Genomic DNA, 12,158 nt, shown 5'->3' on the forward strand with positions numbered 1-12,158 from the left:
GGGATTGTGTTTTATTTTACAACTATTGGATTAATTTTAATCTAACGGTTGGTGTGGTCCCTCTTTAGGTTAAAGAGGTTTTGCATATAAAAGCTTTCTTTTGTATGTAGGATTAAGGCTTTTTTAGAAAGAGAGTGTGAGAGAAAAATACAGAGTGCTCTTGGTGTGAAAGTTGGTTTTTTCTCTTGTTTTTGTTATTCAGGTTGAGAGGAAAGGGAGAACGGGTGTACAATGATTAAGGGTTTGTTTGAGTTGCAAGCCACAAGATATTTGTAATGCTTCTCAGTTTTCCTTCATAATGAATAATAGGTTTCATTTCTCACGTGGTGCTTGTTTTTATTTGTCTTTGTTTGGATTTCATCATTTTTGCTACTATTAGATTTCTCGTGGTTGCTATTTCAAATACCTAGTGATATTATACTATGGGTGGTTGTTGTGAGACCCCAACAAATATGCACTAATTCAAATTCATCAGAGTTGTAGACGTTAATGGTAGCATTCAATATAAATTTTGCTTCAAGTTGGTTTCAGAATTCAATATGCTCTAGAGGCTGCAATGGTGAAATAGAACAAAAGTATGCCAAAGTTAGAGTTTTCTTCTCTCTACATGCGACATATGCCCAGTTATAGATTCAACATTATTATAATTGTGCAAGGTTTAAAATATCAATGTGATACATCAAGTATATCATCATCTCCATATCCATGTTCACCGGCACAGGATACGCTATAACTTTATATGTATCTTACTAGTTGTGTGTATCAACATGATATGTCACTGTATCGTGGTGTATCATGGTGAATACGGTCTGATACTCACCAATGTGGAGGCATATTGGACCCTAATTTGATGACAAATTAAAACCTTGATTATTTGTGTAGAGTTTATATGAATTAATATGTCATGTAGGGCGCGCCCTCTAAATAGCAAGTTGTCAATATATGTTTGGGTATGTATTTATAAATATGTATGGCGACATTTGTCACTTAAATGTCATATATGCAAATTGGGGTGTTTACTACTTGGGAGAATCTCTACGACCTAGCTAAGGTGGCATTGATATGGCATTGGTATGGATGTTACAATACATATCTCCAACCAAATAGGGGCGAGGCTAGGATTTTCTTTTGAGGGGAGCCAAAATGTAATAGACAGAGATAGGGGGGCCAAAAGTTAGTAAATATAGGTAAGGGAACCAAAATATAGGTAAAGTTAAAAAGGGTATTGTAGGGATTTTCAAGGCATACCCCTAACTCCGCCCCTACAACCAAATAATATTATAAATGATTAGGGATGGCAATTTTTCCCATCCCCATTAGGTACCCACTCTTCTCGACTCGATGGGGTTGGGCTTTGGTGGGGCAAGGCAGGGATGGGAATGGGGATTAATAGGGATCCCTAACAAGGGACGGGGTCAGAGTGGGGAATGAAGTCTTCACTATATAAGCATGCTATCAATGCCAAGTATTCTATTTGTATGTTAGGGCAAGCCTAAATAACATAAAGGAAAGAAAAAACACCAAAATGCCCCTGCAATACATAGCTGACATATTACACCACTCCCCCTCAAGTTGGGGTGTAGATGTTAACTATCCCCAACTTGTCACAAAGATCATAATGCCACAAGGAATTTAACCCCTTGGTAAAAACATTTGCAAGTTATTCTTTAGTATTGATATAAGGAGTGCACACTTCTCATTTTTCTAATTTCTCCTTAATGAAGTGTTTATCAACCTTAATATGCTTGGTTCTATCATAGAGCATTGGATTGGCTGCAATATTGATGGCAGCCTTATTGTCACAATATAGTGATATAGGACCATCAAGAGGAAAACCAAATTCTCCTAGCAAATTTTTAATCCCCAGGAGTTTAGCAACACCATGAGACATGGCCCTACACTCTATTTCTGCACTATATCTAGCCACCACACATTGTTTCTTACTTCTCCAAGCGACAAGATTTCCACCTATAAAAGTACAATAACCATTAGGGGATTTCTTGTCGTCCATTGAACCAGCCCAATCAATATCAGTATAGACCAATGTTCTGAGAATCGGATCAGATATTGACCCAATAAAGGCAAAGGTTCACAGGTTAGAGGTTCGACCAGGGTTGAACTGTGCTAATGTAATAAATTATATATATATATATACCACAGCTGGGACCAATATTGGATAATGACCTTTAAAATGTTTGTACATTATTTACAGTCCCTCAAAACATGTGATCCCTATTCACACCTTGTTTGGTTAGTGTATCAACCATGTCATTCCCTTCACTAGGACTCACCTAACATTAGCCCTTAAGTCCTTCATTTGCATCCTCCCTTACCATTTCCTATATCTCCATAGTCCATAGCTGGATTTTGTCTTAGACATTCCACAATAATGCATGACTCACCTCCCACTAAACTGTCTGTAAAGTCTAGAGAACTTGCAAGCTTTAGACCAAAGAGTAGTGTAATATATATATATATATACACACATTAAATATAAAGGAAAATAATCCAATATAGAAATAAAATAACAATTCAAACTTTCAAAGTTTAAGACAATATGTCCACAATGAAAACAAATACATCAACAAACAAAGTTTAAGACTCAATCCTAACAAATTAGATGGTATAAAATTATAAATTAAATACAATTATTTATCCTAATTCCTAAATCATAATATTTAATTATTTAATTTATTTCTAAAAAAATTCAAAATATGGTATCAATTTATTAAAGTTTAAATTTCGCCTATTTTTGTATTTTTGTTCCAAGCTTTGAAGGGGGCTTAGGCTAACCTAGAATTGAACAAATAGGTGGGTTGTCTTGCCTATTGTGTAAGAATTTAGTGGACTATAAGCCTAAAACAAAGATTAATCAAATTTGAGCAAACCTATAAACAAAACTAATGAATGTTAACCAATTTTTGAATATAGAAATTAAAAAATAAAGCATTTAAAATTTGAAATAAAATAAATTTCCAGAGATTGCAGAAATAGGCGTCAGACGGTGGGAGGAGAAGGAGGAGAAGGAGAAGGAAAGAGGAGAAGAGAGGAACCACTGTCACACAAGTGGTAGTGAACAAACCACCATCGGAGAAGGAGGGAGAGGAGGAAAACAGACGACCAACGGAGTTGAAGGGATATGGTGAACAGACCACCAATAGGAAGAAGAAGAAGAAGAAGAAGAGGAGGAGGAGGTGGTGGAGGAAGCAGAGGAGAGAGAGAGTACCTGGCATCGTCAGCTATTGCTTAAGGCAGCCGACAGCAAGGCAATGAGTCGCAGTTGTTGCTAGAGGTGATGTTCGATGACGGTTTGGGGTCGAACGAAAGAGAAAGAGGGACGAGGATTTTGGGGATTTTTATTTGGTTTAGATTTGTAAATTAAGACCTTAAGTTTTGTTTGGTTCAATTTTGCATGTTTTTGTCTTTTTGTGATAAAAGTTGGGGTGTAACAAAACCGGGACCAGTTCCCAGGTTGAACAAGATGGGTGGTCAGTTTTTTACAGTTTTTTAATAAAACAGTTTTGGGGCTATGTCCAAACTAGTGAGGGGTCATGGTCACAGCTCGACCGGTTCAATTGACCAGTCCGGCCTGATTTTCAGAACATTGGTATAAACTTTAACTTTCATGTGTCCATGCTTCTTAAAGAAGAGGTTGGTCCCAAGGAATTTTTTTAGGTACTTATGAACTTTGCTTCTTGCCTTAAGGTGTGTAATCTTAGAGCATGCATATACTGACTGAAGACTCCCATGGAATATGCAATGTCAAGCCTAGTCTTAGATAGGTAGAAGAGTCTTCCAACAAGTCTTTGGTACTGTTTTGCATCCTTTATGGGCTCATCACTGTAGTCCCTTAACTTGTAGTTCACATCAAAGGGAGTGTCCGTTGGTTTGGCACCTAGTTTCCCAATATCCTTCAGAATATCAAAAGTATACTTCTTTTGGGAGATGACGATACCCTATTAAGAGTGGGCAACCTCAATTTCAAGGAAGTAATGTAATGGCCCCAAATCCTTTACCTTAAATTGTATGGCTAAGAACTTCTTCAACCTCTGTATCTTTGAGACCCAATCACTAGTGATAACAATGTTATCCACATAAACTATTAAAGCTACTATTTTCCCTTGTTTATTTTCCACAAAGAGTGTGTGGTCAATTTGGCATTATTTAAAACCCATCTGTTGGATTACATAGTGGAATTTACTAAACTAGGCCCTAGGAGACTATTTCAACCCATATAGAGACTTCTTCAACTTGTAAACCTTTTGCTTACTACTTTTTGCACAAAAATTGGGAGGTTGGTTCATGTACATTTCCTCCTCTAATATCACCATTCAAGAAGGCATTTTTAATGTCTAATTGGTGGAATTTCCAATGCAGACTTATTGGTAGAGAAATAAGGACTTTAATAGAGTTCATCTTTGCTACAAGAGCAAAGGTTTCTACATAATTGGCCATGTACATCTAAGTAAAGCCCTTTGCAACCAAGCAGGCTTTGTATCTTTCAACTATGCCATCTTCCTTATGTTTCACTGAAAACACCCATTTGCACCCCATAGGCTCTTTCCATTCAAGAAGATCTACCAACTCCCATGTGTCATTTTATATAAGGCATTAATCTCCTCCGTCATAGCATTTGTCCATTCAGGAACTGATAAAGCCTTTACAACACTCTTAGGAATGGAAACACTACGAATGGGTGAAATGAAAGCATGGAAAGAGGGTGAAATATTATCATAAGATAAAAAAAATGAGCCATAGGCCCATAACGTGGTGAGTGGTACATGATTTGACACCCTTCCTCTTTGCAATGGGAAGAGCTAGATCATAATTTGAAGTATCGATATCAATAGGTTTAGGGGTATCAACTAGAGTAATGGTACTTGGATGGGGTGAGAGATATAACCCCTGAGAGTTTGATGGCATTAGTTGTATAGCTTCAAGTTGCCTCACAACTCTTGAACTTTGATGGCCTTGGATTTTATAACGTTGTCTACGAAAGACACATAATAGAAGAGGGTCAACAAGAGGAGGTATTAGAGATTGATTTTATTTTTCACCAACCTTACTCTCCCCCTAAGGAGAAATAAGGAAGAAAGGAACATTCTCAAAGAACAAGACATCCATAAACATAAAATATTTTATGGAAACAATGATAAAACAACAATAACCCTTATGAGACAGGGGGAAACCAAGAAAAATATAAACAATAACTATAGGATCAAGCTTACCTTGGGTGGGAGAGAAATCACGAACAAAGCACTTACAACCAAAAACATGCATGGGTATGAGAAACAAAGGAGCCTTAGGTTAAAGGAGCTCATGTGGATTCCTATATTCCAATAACCAAGATGGCATATGGTTGATAACATGGGTTGAAGTTAGAACAACATCCATCCAAAATCTAGTAGGTGCCGATTTTTTTGGGACATTTATTTGCAAGAGTAATCTTTGAGCAATTTCTAGTTGGTGGCAATTTTTTTTCTTTCTACAACCCCATTTTGTTGAGGGGTTCTAGCACAGGAGCTCTGGTGAAGAGAGCCACATGAGGCAAAGAAGTCAATCAAATCACCATGGAAATACTCCTCTGCACTATCAGATTAGAAAACTCAAATCTCAATCTAAAAATGAGTATAGATCATGCGTTAAAAATCTTTCACCAATTTAGGAACTTCTTCTCGAGAGTGCAAGGATAAACACAAGTAACCGAGAAAAATCATCAATAAATGAGATAAAGTACTTATAGTCATTCTTAGTTGGAATATTAATTGGCCCTATTAACTGGCCTCACACATCAAAGTACACAAGATAAAAAAGGAATATCTGATTTTTTTTAAAGGAAAATAAATTACACAATGCTTACTCAATTAACACACTTGACACTGATAATCACTGAATGACAAAAACTTAAATAATTATGGAAATAAATGTTTCAAAAACTCAAAAGAAATATGGTCCAAATAATGGTGCCACAACATAACTTAACTCTTACTTAATTGACTCTAAAACTACATAACCAACTTTGTTCTCCAGTATGTAGAGGTCATCAACCATGTTCCCCTTACCAATCATCTTCCTAAAGGCTAAATCCTGAAAAACACAAGAATGTGGGAGAAAGGTTATTGAACAATTCAAAGTATGTATACTACTACTAATAGAAAAAAATAATAGGTAACCTTGGAACATGTAAGACATCTGATATTAGAAGGCCAAAGGGCAAAGATATAGACCCCTAGCTAGCAGTGGAGGAGAAAGACCCATATGCTAACCTCATTTTATCTCTACTTAAGATGAGGGTATATGAATAGAAATGGGTTGACTTACCAACCATATAGTTTGAGGCACCAAAATTAATGATCCATGGAGTTTTTGAAGTCTTAGAGGCTACATGGAAGACAAAGGCTAAGTTGCCTAAGGAGGATGCAAAAGAAGTTGAAGGAGTAGTCTTAGTATCTGTATGTCTAAGAGCCTTACTATATTGCTCTAGATGGTCACAGAAGGAGTTAATACTATCATCATTGAGATCAAAACCTGGGGGTTGATCTTGAACTTCTTCTGATTTGGTTTCCTATTCTGATCCTGTTCTAACTTCTTGCTCAGTTTTTGTGCCCCATTTGGCTTCCTATTCAACTCTCAGCAAGTTTCACAAGTGTGCCTAGATTCCTAACAATGAGTGCACCATATATCATCTGGTCTTTTTTGGCCCTCCCCTTTTTTTCCTGAGTTCATGTTTCCCCTTGATGGTAGGGCAAAAGTCTCCCCCTCAGGAGAATTCATAGCTAATTTCCTACTTACCTATGACTGAACTAGAGCATAGACTTCCTGAACATATGGAAGATCCTTAATAACCAAAATCTACACTCTAATAGGTTCATATACAAGATTAAGGCCCAACAAGAAAGCAAACACACGCTGCTAAGACACAAGTTTATAAGCTTTGGAAGCTTTTTCACTTTCCCACCTAATACTCTGGTAGTAATCCATCTCTTTCAAAATTGAAATTCAAGTTGAACAATAGGCAAATAAGATCCTCTCCCCCTACTTACATGTTGAGGATTTAGCTTATAATTGGTAAGTCCTAGCATAAAGCCTTTGTTTTGAATATGTTGCTTTTGCTTGTTCCCATATTTTTGTGGTTGTCTCAGCCCACATGATATTCTGCTTAATTGAAGGTAACATGGATGTCAGAAGTCATGACATAATCATACAATTTTCTTGGTCCACTTATGATATCCAGTAGTCCTTGATTTAGGCTCCTTTACCTTCCCATTGAAATCCCCTACCTTTCCCCTAGATGTAATATACAACCACATCTCTTTGGACCAAACCAAATAGTTCCTACCATCCAAGGGAGTGATAGTTATATATTTAAAGTATCATTACCACCATTCAATCCACCCTAATTAGATGTAATTCCAGATGTTGTAGAATCTTCAGTAGCCATGTAAAATAACTTTAGCATGAATAATGACCTACTATCTTTCAGTCCACACACGCGAATGACAAACACCCCCACTCCTTAGATATCTTATGCGTGTAACAAATACATTCACACACAATAGTTGTTGTCACACACATGTACATGTCTGTTTGACCTTCCCAAAGGACAATACAAGTCCAAACACATCAACAAAAAATACTATAGTACCCTCCCAGTCAAATCAGGTCACTCATGACCTATAAAGGTTTCAAAACCTTACAATTTTGGATCTACAAATCCACACAAAAGGGTCAAACACCCCCTTACACCATTCGGCTAGTGTAAACATAGCTTTTTCTTGGACTTACTACCAAGAACCAAGGCTACAAATAATCTAGTTCTTGGGTTTGTTCAATCGGAGCAGATTTTTGAAAGATTTCATCCCAAAACCACTAACAACATAAAAAAAAAAAAAAAAAAAAAAAACTATCATTAACCTCTTGATAAGACTTCAGTCGACTTTCAACTTATTTTTGATGTTGTTTTTCTTGAATAATAGTCTAGTTCTAAGCAAGGAGAGAGGAGCCAAAGTGTTCTTAGACCTTGGTCAAGTCTGCTTCTTCCATTCTTAGTCCAGGGAAGAAAGAAAAGGTGCTACGATCAGAGAAGAGAACATTTAGAGAGCAACGTCTTGCTCCGATACCATATTTTCCAAGAAAGAAGAAGACAAGAAGAAGAGGAGAAGAGAAGAAGAAAGAATGTAAGAGAGGCAAAAAAACATGTTGATGACACTAGCTATTCTATTTATTATATATATATATATATACACGCACACACACACCCCATTATTTTAAGTAAATTTAATTTTAAAAAATACTGCTAATTAAAAATTCCAGAGATTCGAGTTGCCATGGGGAACCTGTCTCCATTAGGGTCTGTTTGATTGCTGAGAAAAGGATGAGAAAAGGGAATAATCCCGAATGATTCTCCCTTTCTTGCGTTTTTTTACAGGTAAACAGTGTTTTGGGATGAGAAACAAGAGGGACGCAGGTTCCCAAAATTAAGTGAGCGGGGTCGCACCAAAACAGTGCGACCCCGGTGAGAAAAGAAAAGGTTGAGAAAATATCTCGAGTTTGTCAGAGCAAGAAGTCGAAGGCACCGACGGAGAGAGAGAGAGAGCGAGCTCAGAGAGGGAGAGATGGAACACGAAAGTTGTAGAGGAGGAGCTAAAGCAGTGTTAAATCTTCAATCGAACTCCTCAATCTCGATCGCTTATCACCCCCACTTTGGGCCCCATGATGATCTTATGCTTCTTGAAATCGACGAGAAGTTGCTTCCTGGTATCCTTCACAACAGGTAATCGCAATGAGTTTTCAACTCTTCAAATTCGATTTTTTAGGTTTCATCCATATTTCTTTTCTGTATCTCTGCAATTTCTTCGACTTGGGTTATGATTCAGTATTCAGTTCTAGGGTTCTTTATTTGTAGAGTGAGTCTACGAGGTCAGTCCGACGAAGAAGCTGTTCTTTGTATGCCATCCAAGACTTATGCTGTCAAGTTCGTCGGAACCTCCAATTCTATGTTCCTCGTTCCTCCATCAGATCCGTCGGAGTCGAGTGAGACTGCTAGCGATGAGCCAGTGGTTCCATCGGTACTCAAAGTGGCACTTGGAATTATGGAACTTGTGGAAGTTGCTCCCAAGCTGGATAAGCTTAAATTGCTCCTCATGGAGAACCCCTATAGACCAGAAGATGAGATGGATGTGGAGGAATTGGAGATTGAGAAAGACAAGACGGGTTTGTTTCAATGGGAGGACTTAGTTGACAGGATACAAGCTAGTGATGAGGAATTGAGAGCTGGTCTACGAGCTCTTTCGGCTGTGGAGATTGATGGCTATTGGAGAATCGGGATGAGAAGTATATGGATATTGTTCTGAGTATGCTTTTGCACAATGCGGTGTTGAATGGATGGTCTTTAAATGCGCTTAAGGAAGATGAAGTTGTGGGCATGCTGGAGGCTCATGGGTTTCCCCGCATGCTAGCACTGCATTGTTTAGAAGTGTATGGAAGCCAGGTAGGAGAGGGGAATGGAAGCAACGGTAGAGCGTGTGTTTTGGATGAGAGGTGGATTTGTATTCATTTTTCCAGAGTGGTTCTGAAAGGAGGGAAGATGAAAATGGAGAGTTTTATGGATGAGTGGATGAAGAAAATTCCTGCTGGGATGTCTGCAAGCTTTGAGATGTTGGAAGGGGAAGTGTTGGTAGAGAGGCTTGGAGTTGAGACATGGATCCGTGCCTTCAGTGTTTCATCTCTGCCCTCCACTCCTGCTGATCATTTTGCAGTGCTCTTTAGGGAGCGACAGAAGTGGGGATGGAAGGATTTACAGCCATACATCAGGTTTGCTCGGATCCCTCTCTCCCACTTCCTTTCTCCTCGTCTTCTTGGCTAATTTATTGAAACTGTTCTCCTTATATTTATTACTGGATTGGTTGGAATTGATTGCTCTAACTTTTGTTTCTGATTTTGTATTTATAGAGATTTGCATATACCAGGTCTCTCACCAGAAGGATTGCTTCTAAAGTACACTTGAAAAATGCAGCCTACCTCAGATGCTGAACCTGTTTTTAGTGCAAGGTAATCCCACCATGCATCTCACGAGGTATTCCATGCTTGTCTTCTAATGAGTGGTTAAGATGGACTGCTTACAAGGTTGAACCACATAGTGCTATAAACAATTAGTTCCGAAGGCATCTTTACTGTCCCATCAATTGAATTGTTCAGTGGCTTTGCCATAAAAATTACTAAATCTATTACATAAATCCTGTTATACTTGTATCTTGTTTTACATAATAATTTATTAGCAACAGGCTCTCTGATGGGATGTCTGGAGTTCTTTTTGTTGATCACCCAAGATATGTAAAGGGCCCAATATAGGTTCATTGTGGGAGAATGGAATTGGTTTCTCTTAGCCCCCTATTAAGGTGCTGCCTTTAATGGTTGATAATATCTTTAGTTAATCTTTTTCAACAACACACATTTTCATCACTAAAGTGTTTTTTTCTGTGTCTTTCTGCTGAAGTGACTATCGGTGTTCTTCTGCTGCATCTACCCTAGAACCTAGTAGAGGGTTTTATCTAGCTTTTTATGTGCCTTTGTTGTCTTCTTTTGGTGATGCAAATGACAATTACATACTTCGAAGATGGTTCTGCTTAATCTTTGATGGTTTATAATCCCTTGGAAGATACTCCTTGGTGATGTTTGTGTAAAATTTGAATATTGAGTCAGATAATAGGCTTTTAGATTTATATTTACAATTTGTTGTGGCTAGAGAAGATGAAAAAGCTTTGGCTAATATATTGTGTACTGGTTTGTTGAGGCAGAGACCTTGTTAGTTCTTAAATAGTTAAGCTGCACTTTGGTGGGTGTGTCCTCAAGAATCAAGACCCGGGTCCTTTGGGGCCCAAAAGATTAATGAAGGTGACTATTGTATCTTCTTAATCGCCTTTCTAGGTCCATGATTATCAATGATTTAAAGAGGCAAGGTTTATGGACTTTAATCATGATTATCCATGATTATTAACAAATTAGGTACTAATTATATATGGCAAAAACTTGTTTTGATGGTTGAGCCTCTGCGTCCATTTTGTATATTTTTTGAGGATGCATTGGCAATTTGATTGTTATCCCTTTTTTTTTTGCGATGGTCAATCTACTTGTATTAGGTGGAATGAATGGTTATATTTTATCACAAATGGATTTATTGGTATATGGATGATTATGACTACATTAAATGAATAGGTTGAACTATTGGCATTGATGAACTAATTACAGGTTAAAGACAAATTCAAATGATTTATTGATGTATGTATGACTTTTTGAATGAAATATGTTATTGAATGCAACTTCTTTGATGTACCAACAGGTCCAAATAATAGAGCAATTTTAGTTTAGAGTAGACTATTTTATGAATGCATGCACAGGTTTTTTATGGATGAGTACATTGAGTAGACCTATGAACAAATTATATGATGAATGAGCAGGTCGAAATAATTAAGCATTTCTTACTCTTTTTAAGTAAAATTTTTGAATGAGCAAGTTTAATAACACTATCATGCCACGTGGAAAGTTCAATCATATGTGTCATACATTTGGGGGGTGCAAGTTGTCATAAAAGTAAATTACATGCATTTTTTTAGTTGAGAAAATTTTTCTCAGCAAACAAACACTAGAAAGTGGATTTTCTCACAAAAATTTTCTCAACAAACAAACACATTAAAACTAACTGAGAAAATAAATTTTCCTTTCTCAGTCCAATTTTCTCAGCAATCAAACAGACCCTTAGGGATTGGGGATGGAGAATAACCTTTATCCTCAGAAGGGATTAAGGTCAGAGACGACGATTTATTTCAAATTCGAGATTGGGGACAGAGAATATGATCCCCGCCCCATTGCCATTCCTACAAATGGTGATATTTTTTTTATACTCTTGTGTTTTTAAGGCTACACAATAGGGTAGGCCATCCCAAGTCTCCGCTATAAATAGATGGATACCTCACCAACCAAGTCACCATTAGCCAAGGATCCCAAACATTAATAGTGCAATCCGACTGCTCCCAACTGGAGGTGATCTGGCTTCTAGTAGACGACGAACTCAGATGATCTACAAAAAGCGAATCAAAGAACCCAGGGTTGCTTACCCGACAAGGTTGCTCCAATGCTTAAGTTAGTACTTGGTTGCGAGC

General features: G+C 37.5%; 1 pseudogene; it reads left to right on the forward strand.

The window, feature by feature from the left end:
- The first annotated feature begins 8,615 nt into the window (after nucleotides 1–8,615).
- On the forward strand, nucleotides 8,616–10,054 carry LOC104594411 (uncharacterized; annotated as a pseudogene).
- Nucleotides 10,055–12,158: the final 2,104 nt, after the last annotated feature.

This window comes from Nelumbo nucifera, chromosome 1, assembly GCF_055504915.1.
Source record: "Nelumbo nucifera cultivar China Antique chromosome 1, China Antique-T2T, whole genome shotgun sequence".
In the NCBI taxonomy this organism is placed as follows: Eukaryota; Viridiplantae; Streptophyta; class Magnoliopsida; order Proteales; family Nelumbonaceae; genus Nelumbo; species Nelumbo nucifera.